This window comes from Alexandromys fortis, unplaced genomic scaffold, assembly GCF_014885135.2.
Source record: "Alexandromys fortis isolate MF-2015 unplaced genomic scaffold, M_Fortis_MF-2015_v1.1 scaffold_350, whole genome shotgun sequence".
Classification (NCBI taxonomy): Eukaryota; Metazoa; Chordata; class Mammalia; order Rodentia; family Cricetidae; genus Alexandromys; species Alexandromys fortis.
This window is the reverse complement of record NW_026068263.1, coordinates 425252-436270: the sequence shown is the minus strand read 5'-3', so window position 1 is coordinate 436270 and position 11019 is coordinate 425252. Positions and strand designations below refer to the sequence as shown.

Genomic DNA, 11019 nt, shown 5'->3' with positions numbered 1-11019 from the left:
TCTTCCCGGTAAGCGCACCTTGGGGTGCTTACACACATCATTAGAAATGGGCTAGTCCAGGTGCGAGAATTAGCCTGTAAGGGTTAGAGTTCATGGGCCAAGCAGTTCTTAAATGAATACAGTTTGTGTGTTGTTATTTCGGGCATGAGCTAGCCAAGCGGCCGGGGTGTTGGGGACGCAGCCCCGCCGCTCTTATTTCAACATTCTGCAATTCTAACCTAATGGCAGATGTACTAGCTGTAGTCATGTTTATTGCCACAACTCTATGGCTTTTCAAGCTGCAACAGTGTGTCCACAAACAACACACAAATTCTCTCTCTGTAGTTGGACCTTTTGCCTCAAAGAGTCAGAATTAACACTGGCAGGATGGCCCAGAAAGCCAGCATTTTAAAACAGCATGGCTTTTTTCCTGCTACAGCTAAAAACCAAAAAGCATGCGTTCAGCTTTTTTCAACACCATTTAAGTGTTTTGTGGCAGGAACTCTTAAAGAGCTGCAGGGTTTTGCAGCTAAAGCTGAGTCAGGAAGCCTCTCTTAAATGAGAGTGCTTGTTTGCCTCTAGCAAGCAGAGCAGACTATAGAAACTGCTGCTATCCAAGAAAACAGGCTGTAATCTTTCCCAAGCTTTCTCAGACTTTCTGTGGATGCAGTTATCCACATGGGTGCCATTCTATAACATGAGGGTTGGGCTGCTTGTTGGGGTTTCTGTCCCACCCAGTTCCCCAGCCATTTAGTCCCAGAGAAAATCACACAGAAAGTCTATATTAATGATAAACTGATTGGCCCATTAGCTTGGGCTTTGTATTAGCTCTTATAACTTATGTTAGCCCATTATTCTAGTCTATATTAGCCACATGGCTAGGTACCTTTCTCAGCGGGGCAGGTCACATCTTGCTTCTTCCATGATCTGTGCAGGACTGGGGGAATGGGCTTCCTCTTTCCCAGAATTCTCCTGTTCTCATCACCCCGCATCTACTTCCTGTCTGGTTGACCCACCTATACTTCCTGCCTGGCCAATCAGCATTTATTTAAAACATGATTGACAGAATACAGACAATTCTTCCACACCATCTAAAATTCACATCTTTCTTTCTGAACTACTTTACAAACTCATTTAAATGTATCCCCAGTAAGGATACTATTGCATGCATAACCCCAAATCTTTAAAGGAACAATGGAAATCAAATGGTCATTCTTGTTTATTGTGAGCAACAGTGTAGAATTTAGCACAAAATATAGAGAAATATGTGGAGATAGCTCAATGATGGAGCTCTTGTCCTGGGTTTCATCTCCACCACTGTAATATCAAACAAAAAGTGAAAGGACAGAATTTTTCCAGATAATGAAGGACTCCAGGAGAAGACATTAGGTAAGTACTGATTATGAAATTGCTTAGGATATTACTAGGATTGTAAGATATTGAGTAGATTTTTTTAAATCACTTTATAAAATACTTTTATGTGTGGCTTTTTTTTACTTTTTTGTTTACTAATTTTATTTTCTTCTATTATCCCCTCTGTTCCTTCATTTCGCTATCTTCACTACCACTTAAGCCTTTTCACTTTCTGTATTTCTCTGTTCTGTTTTCATATTAAATGCATTTTATTAACCTCACTACTCCACTCCCTTAAGAACCCTTTATTTATCCTCTTATGGGTTCCTTTCTAGTTTCCTGGCCTCTATGCAAATGCAACCATACAATAGACACAGATACAGATCTCTCTCTGAGAGAGAGAGAGAGAGAGAGAGAGAGAGAGAGAGAGAGAGAGAGAGAGAGGATTCACATAATAGAACATAAGGGACATGCACTATGTACTTTTTGGGAGAACATAGGGGACATCCACTATGTATTTTTTGGGATTTGGTTATTGGTTATGTAACAATATTTTCCACATTCTGTCTGTTTTTTTAATATTTTCATGGTATAAAATTCCATCATGCAAATGTACCACATTTTCCTTATCCTTTCATCAGCTGATTAATGCTGAGGTTGTCTCTATTTATTGGATATTAAGAATACAGTGGCAATGAGCACTGATGTACAAAGATCTCTGTGGTATAATACAGGGACCTTTGGGTATATGTAAGAATAGTGGAGCTGAGCTATACTGTACTTCTTCTGAACTGGTTTCCATAGTGACTGCTTGAGATTACATTACCAGTGAAGAAGGGTTTTGCTCGTCTCATATCCTTGTCAACATTTGTTTTCTTGTTGATAGCCATTTTCGCTGGGGAAGAGATGGAATCTCAAAACAATCTTAATTTGCATGTTAATAAAACTGATATAGTATCCTTCACCTTGAACAGCTACTTTTCCTAACACAGTTAAGATTATTATTGCTAAAATGGATCACATATCTTGACCAGAACTACTGAACATAAGTCAAAGACTATATTTGTGTCACTCAAATCTCCAGAAAGGCAGGAAGGACCTGTGTACTTTTTCCTTTTTGAAACAGTGTCTATGAGTCTCAGATGGCCTCAGCCTTGCTATTCCCCCATCTTAGCTTCCCAAGTGCTGCTTTACAATTGTGTGGTATGTGCATTTGTCTTTTTCTATGCATAGTCTTATTGTATTTCTGGCATGCACTGGTAAGTCCAATAATTGTGAGTTAAGAAAAGGATGAGGATATGGAAGTGGCACTATACACATCAACATGTATCAATCAAGAGAATTTATCTCCAAAGAAGTAGAAACTAAGACCATGCACTTTAGAAAGGGCATTTCAACTCAAAGGGAGAAATCTTATGTAATGCATGGATAAAATAGAAGACAGAATATTAAAGTTAATAAATTCCATTATGAGCCAGAACATTGTATCTAAACACAAATTTAAATGCAGTAAATTGAGAAAAAGCTATAGTAAGCTGTCATTACCTTTATGTCCAACTAAAAATATTAGTGATAAATGGTGTCTCTCTTTTTGGCTAAGAGATTGTTCATGTACTTTTTAATTTCTATGGAGGTAAAGATTGAAGTCAAAGTCATACACATGCTGAGTACCCACTACCACTGAGCTCTATCTTCAGCCCAACTGAATGGTTTGGTGAACAGCCTCTAGTTTAACTTGGAGTTTTCTTCTGAACTATCTATCATTCAGTGAACAGACATTTATAGAATAAGTATTCTTATAGTTATTCCTCTGTATCTGCAGACAATGTAATCCCCTTAGGATGACTTTAAATCTGTGGCTGTCAAATCTCTTCTATGAAGTAGTATAGCTTTTGTGTAGAACCTCCATACTCTCTTCTGTATGTTTAAATTACTTTTAGATAATATATATTAGAGTAATATAATATAAGCATTATTATAGCTTCACTATGATTTTGAGAAACTATAAGAAATATATATTATACATGAAGAGATTATATATATATAGCTTTTTCCTTTTCTTTTTGTTTTTGTTGTAGATATAATTTTTCCACACAGCTCAGACTGCCTCAAGTTTAAGATCCTGTAAATTATCTGAAACCAAAGAACTTAACAGCCACTTCAAATTTCATCCTTTTGTGACTTTCAAAAGAAGATGATATCCAACCACTTCTATTTGGACTGTTTCTGTTAATTTGCTTGGTCTGCATCATAGGAAACCTGTTTATCATCCTGGCCATTGGCTCTGACTTCCACCTCTGGACCCCAATGTATTTCTTCCTTTGTAACCTATCTTTCACAGACATTTATTTCATCTCCACCATAGTTCTCAAGATGTTAGTGAATATTATCCATCACCTATGAAGGCTGCCTCACCCAGATGTATTTTTTCATTTTTTTTTCTGGATTGGATAGTTTGTTACTGACAGTAATGTTCTACGACATATGTGTGGCCATATGTCACCCCTTGTGCTACATAAACCCTCTCCTTTGTGGACTTCTGCTTCTACTATCTTGGCTAATCTTTCTGACCTATTCATTTTTACAAACATTAATGTCTTTGAGGGTGTGTTTCTGCAAGAAAACAGAAATCCCTCACTACTTCTGTGAACCTGCTTAGATTCTCAAGCTTGCTTGCTCAGACACCCATGCCAATGATGTCTTGCTCTACCATGTAACAGGTTTGATAGGTATTCTTTTCTCTTACTCTAAATCATCAACTCCATAGTGTACCTTTTATCTAAAGGGGGGAAATATAAAGCCTTTTTTACTTGTGGGTCCCATCTTTCAGTAGTCTCATTGTTCTGTGGTACAGGCCTTAGTGTCTACCTCACTTCTCAAACATTCTATACCTCCAGAGAGTGTTCAGTTACTTCAGTGATGTATACTGTGGTATTTCTCATGTTGAACCCCTTCATCTACAGCCTGAGGAATAGGGACCTGAGTCAGGCTTTTAGAAGACATTTTTATAGCATTGGAGATAGATCCCAGTGTGATAATAGAATAGTGGATACATTAATCTAGGGTGTAATAATTAGTGTATTCCTTAAAATGTTACATTCTTCTGAAGTCTTAAGATACAAAAAAGAAATACTACTCATGAAATGAGTCCACAGCCAAAGATAATCATGGAAACAACTAAAATTAATCATGGGTCACCAGTAACTATACTTACTATGCAAACATTTTCAAGGATATATATTTGTAAGGATGGGAGAATCAAGTAGAAAACACAGCAAGTAAGAGAAATGAGATGTATACATACACATCATTGACTCAGTGTATCTAAGTCATTGTTGTCTTCTGCACAATGCTTGCTGGGCACTGTTTTTCTTTGGCCTCTGTCTGGAAAATAATTTTACTAAGAATGTCTCAAAATAACTTCTATGTTTCCCTACAAAATGTAATGACTGAGCCTTGCTATGGTTATTATTATTATTAGTCATGATGGTGTAGCTCAGTGGCAGAACTCTTGTTTACTGTGCAAGAAACATGGGCTTGATATCCAATTTCTCAAAATAAAAGAGCAAATGGCAGTTACTACTGACTTATGAGAAACTCATTGTAATTTTGTTTTAATCAAAATTCTGGGGCTAGGATATAGTTAGTGGTAGAGCCAGTGCAAGCATCTCTCTCTCTCTCTCTCTCTCTCTCTCTCTCTCTCTCTCTCTCTTACACACACACACACACACATGCACACACACACACTTAATTCACAAATTCTAACTTCTCACATATATGATATATACATATATATCAACATATTATAATAGGTATGAAAGTACAGAGTGCCTACTAATGAGAAAGTGGAAACAGAAAAATCAGGAATTCAAAGTCAGCCTGAAGTTCACAGTGGTGAATAAAGCTAGAAAATAATTTGCTCAATATTGTTCTTGCTTAGCTATACTTTCTCAAATCTTCACATTTAGTTCCTTTTCACAAACATGAAATAAAAGTTGAGTTGCAATTATGAACTTACAACAGCTATGATTACTTACAAAAGATCAAGCCAGTCAACATTCCAGCATAGATGGGGGAGGGATTTGTGAGGCCACACTTCAAAGTGAAGAGTTATTGTGAGTTTATGGCAAATAGTGGTGGGGGCAGAGTTCATCTTTCCTTGGTGGTTTGGGAATTGGTAGGTCATCCATTCCTAGATTGCCCACACCCACAGCATGTGTGTAGCACTAAGTGAAGACAATTGGGTTAAAAAAAACCTGAATATGTGTGGGAGACATGTGGAGGAGGATTTGGTAATGGGAATGAGAGAAGTTGAGAGTGGTCTAATCAAGATCTAATTTATAAATGTATGGAACTGTCAACTAAATACCTTAGAAAACATAAAAGTAGCTCCATACAAGAATTCTATATCAAAGAACTGATAGGACAAAGCATCTTTTATATATCTTTAAATTTATAGGGAAATGCTCTGGAACTTAGATGCTGTGGTAGCTGGAATGTATTTGCTGCCCTCCCCCATAAGCTCATAGGGCTTTATTAGGATGTGGCTTTGTTGGAGCATGTGTGGTCTGGTTGGAGGAAGTGTGTCACTGGGATGGGATTTAAGGTCTCACGTGCTCAAGATACCACCCAGTGTTACAGACCACTTCCTGTTGCCTTCTGATCAAGATATAGCCAGCACCATGTCTGCCTCCAGGCCACCATGGTCCCTGACATGATGATAATGGACTGAACTTCTGAACTGTAATAGACCACCTCAATTAAATGTTTTCCTTTATAAGATTTGTCATGGCCATGGTGTCTCTTTGCAACAATAGAAACCTTAAGACAGATCTCAAAACTGAAGCCTACCCGGAGTTGGCTTGAGGAATGCTGAGCCACCCACTTGGTGAGAAGTGGGTATAGACTTGGGCAAAGTCAAAAGTTTTACTTGTAATTTTATCATTTATTAGAGAAATTCCTGTCTCTCAGCAACAATTATTGGATTGAATAGGGAATCAGCATTATGTGCCTGATACATATATCTTTGATAAGTGGCAGGCGTTTTTGTGAACATTGTGTTTATTTAACCTTCTATTTCATGCCAATAAGAGGCAGGTCAAATGACAGACCCTGTATTCTTGAAAGCTGTGCCCAGACACATTATCCAAGAAGCACCCAAGAGTAAGACAGAAACTGAGTGACCCCTTAGGAGAAAAGGTTTATTCAGTAAAATAAAATCTCACCCTTCAGATCTCTTGGCATTGGCAAGTGTCTGAAATTAGGTATAGGGGTAAAAAGATGTTCACCCTCATGTGCATAGACTGTTCACCTTGATCTCTTCTGTTCTAGAAATTATTACTCTACTACAGTATTTATGAATAAGGACACTACAGGTATTTGAGGTCTGGTAACTGTCATCCCCCCACCCCCCTTGGCGCAGCCTTCCCTGAGTGTTCTCTGATATTTAGGTATTTAACATAGTTTATAGTCCCAATTCATTTTATGACATTAACAGGTGCTCTTTTCTCATTAAATCATGGATACTTGCCCAAAATGCCTCTAGTGTACTCTCAGAGCACAATCTCCTTTGGTAGGAACTACTGATCCATCATGAATCAGAAGTTAGAAAATGGTACAAGCAGTAAAAATAAAGTCAAGGGGTGTCCAAACAACTAAACCCCAAACAAGATACACTAAGATACTGGCCTCTAGTCATGAATTCTTGCCTGGAGAAGAGCTGAGATTTAGAAGCAATGCCAAAGTTTTATTAAATTAATATGCCTTCCCAGTGAGAAATCACTTCAAGAACTTAACTGAGAAAGGAAATATACTTTAATAGTAACATGTGAGTGGTTCTGGCTAATACATAAAAGGAAACCACCTTTGAAGAGAAAAAATTACCAGCATATATAGGTCTTACTGTTCTTTTCAAATAATTAGTACTACCTACAGTCATCTTGCCCACCTGGCAGAATTATTCCTTTTCTGAATCAGGGTATAATGGCATACCGAGACTTAATGATGCTGTCATCCTGCACTGTCCTCTTAATCTGCCCTTTACAGGAATGTTCTATGATTTGGGGATGGCTGGAAGTCAGGCTTGCCTCTCTCTCTTAGGATAACAGAGATTAATTGGAGGTCAGTGTTAGTGAACAAATATTAGGTGAGCCTTTTTTTTAAAGCATTTCCAAGCTTTAATTATGGTACAAACTTTTCAAATACTTTCTAAAAAGCCTGGTAAGTATGGAGGGTACTTATCGTCCAGTCATATGGAGGCATCCTTTAGCTAAATTCTTCTTTTTAAAACAGGATTTCATAATCAAGATTCTTTCCCCTTTATTGACGAATTGTTCTGCTTCAGACATAAAGGTAAATCGAGAATATTCACAAAGATCTTTTATATTCCTTCAGGCAGGAATTAGTAATGCTGAGGTCTCAGTGGCTTCACAAAGGATTTAAATCTTACGAAAGCAGGTGCCATGGTCTCCTAGACAATTTTATATACCTGCTTAGAATCACAAGCCAAGTTTTCTTCTACCTATTTCTAGAATGAACTATGTGGCAGTCTCCAAATTCTGAACTCCAATTAAGTGTTTGTGCAGATCTGATCAACTTACCTGTGCACTAAACCAGAGCACCATGTGAATCTATTGAGGGAAATGAGAAAGAAGGATAGTAAAGTAGTGTGCTGAGGTTCACCTTTGACTACTCACAGGAAAACATGGTTTGAAGTATTCCCTAACAAAAGTCACCATAGAGGCATGATCTGTTTGTACTCAAGTAAATGATTGGTTGACTAGGGAACAATGGGGAGAGATAAAAGGCAAATCACAAAACTTTTTTGACAGTATCCTGATGGTAGTAATAGTTTTATGGGAATAGAGATCTTAAAACTTACCAAATTATACACTTTAAATATATGATATTTCTTATATGCCAAAGATATGTCAGTAAAACTATTACTCACTCTCACTTGAACTTTCATAATGAAAATAAAATGGGTTGTGGTACACTGCAAGAATAGCTACCACAGGGCTGGGGATAGAGTGCTTACTGCATTCTTGAAACTTTGGGTTAGATCTCCAGCATTGTGTGCATAATGTCATGGGTTTGTAACCCTAGATCTTGGGAGGTAGAGGCAGAAGGATCAGAAGTTCAAGAACATTCTCTTCTCTGCTATAGTTTGATGCCAGGCACAGCTAGAAGAGATCTGGTTAAAAATAATAATAAAAAATTCCCTGCATCTACACCACTTGTATTAAACTGAGTAGGTTCCATCCTGGTGTCAGTCATGTGAGTGGAAGGCTTTAATGGGTGTAAACAAACTGACAGAGCAGATATCTGAAGAGCAGTGTGGCTTGTGATCTTCTGTAGCCCAACATCACAATGCTAAGTAACCTGAGTTTTCACTAGCACACTGATATGCTGTGCAAGTTCTCCACCTCTCTCCAAGTTTACCATATAGTCTCTTACTCCCTATTTACTTCTACAATGTGATTTCTTTAAAGCCTTCCTATATTTCTGCATTCAAGATTAGCGTACTTATTCATTGTTTCTATTTTTGGTTGTTCTTTTTTCCCCCAGTACTAGTGGCTGAACCCAGGGTCTCATGCATGCTAGGCAAGTACTTTATACATGTATTCACTATGTGTTTCTATTTAATTTTAATTAGCCTTGTACACACAATGTTTGCATCACTTCTCTATGTGTCTGAGAGCCCTAAGTTCAACTCCCCTTTTGGTCTCCTGGATTCTTCCCAGCCTTTTACTCAGTTAAAGATAAGGAAGTGCTTTATTGACCTTTGATTCCTCAAAGCTAAGTGTCAAAAATTAAACTGATATTCAATGTATGTTCATACTAAACTCCCAAGAGAAAGTTCAACTTGATCAGAAGTTGGACTAATGTTACACAAGACAGGGTCATGCTGGAGAAGTCTCAGGAATAAACAAAAAAACCAGGAAGACTAGTTTAGCCTTCAATTAGAAATTCCCTTCAGAGGAAACATGTAAGGTACTTTTTTCTGGGAATTGGCAGGGAAGGGCATAGAGATGTAAGAGCCCTGGGGCACTTAAGTGCCTATGAGAACTCATTAGCTCTGTCTGCCCTAACTGATGTGAGGGAGGGAGCAATTGGGCACTAGGGAGAAGTAGTACTACACTCCCAAGTCTCCTCATTAAACAAATGGCCTAGTTTTTCTCAAGGCTGAGAAAGTGTTTCCTTCCCTTAAGTAAAGCCTCTGGGATAGACATCTTTCTCCTCTAACATTAGGCAAGAACCTGTAAGTAACTAATGAGCTTAGGTAAACTTTTGACTGAGGCCCGCTAAATATTCAGCGTGTTCATTGAGGGAGATACAACTGTTCACCCTGTAGCTACATGTACTCAAGGCCTGTAATAGACCTTGAGCGGGAGAGGGCAGCAGGGACTCCTAATAAAAGACAGGACTCAGAGCTGTGTTAAAACACTTGTTGCCCACACACTAGCCCAAATGCACCACTAGTTGGAGGATGTGAAGGTCAACTGTGAGCATTGCTGCCCTTTCATTTCCATCTGGTTGATTGTGTCCCCATCTCTTACTCTGTAGATGGTGGATCTTGCAGGGATCTGGGATAGAGACCAGATAAGTCACAAAAGACCTCGTTTGTCATTCTTTCCTATCATCTAGTTAAAAAAAAAGATAGATCATGTTAGTGGAGACTGCTATAAAAAGTCCAAAATGAGAATCTGTCTATGAAAGTAGGTTTGTCTATATATTTTATATGCCCACTAACTGAATTTATTTCAAAATTGACCTTCATCTGAAAGGAAGACAGTTAGCAATGTGCAAGTAAAACATCCTGCACTGCTTAAAAAGAAGAATGCTGTGTGTGTGTGTGTGTGTGTGTGTGTGTGTGTGTGTTGGGAGGGGGAGGGGTAAAGATTAAGATCTGTGAGACCAAAGCAGGGAGGCGAAAACACTTAGGAAAGAAGCTCTGGGCTGGGATGTCACTTGATAGTACAGTATTTACCTAGTATTTACCCCTAGGCTCCTTCTCTAGCACCAGAAACAGTCAAAGAAAGTAGAGATCCAGGTGCTTTAAAAAACAGCAAGGAAAATCAAATTTAGACATGGTCCAGCAACCTACTTTCAATTCCTACAATACTAGAATGAAGCAAATGCAATACTACAAAAACAAGTAGGATTGCTCTGCCATAGCAAAATAAATACATATGCAATTATTCAGTAGGCACGACAAACCCTCTTCCTACTTTCTTTATTCTAAGGGACTAGGAATCTGAAGTGCAGTTATCTCCTGAAAAGTTTTATGAAAATTGTTTCTTGAAATGGTCAGGCAGTCAAGAATATCTACTATCCATAGCAGAGGTTTAATGTACTAGGCCTATCTATTTAAACCCGTACATTGTCTTTCCTCTGAGCATTCATCATTATATAGCTAAATACATCAGCTTGTATTATGAAGCCAAAAACCTAGTGTAGACTCATATGCACACGACTTTCTTATTTCTGCCTAGGAAGGGTCCAGGAATACCTGAAAAGGGCAGATGCTATGACCTACATAGTTATTTATAGGAGATTATAAATAAAAGAATCTACAGACATTCATGTTCACTATACAAAATGGGACACTATCTGTACAGAACATATGCAATTCTTATATATATTTAAGTCACATGTCGATGATGTATGTTGAAGGAAATTAGCTAG

At 38.1% G+C, this 11019-nt stretch overlaps 1 pseudogene; it reads left to right on the top strand.

The window, feature by feature from the left end:
* LOC126494470 (olfactory receptor 7A17-like) overlaps positions 1-4911 on the top strand; it is a 21886-nt pseudogene extending 16975 nt beyond the window's left edge.
* Positions 4912-11019: the final 6108 nt, after the last annotated feature.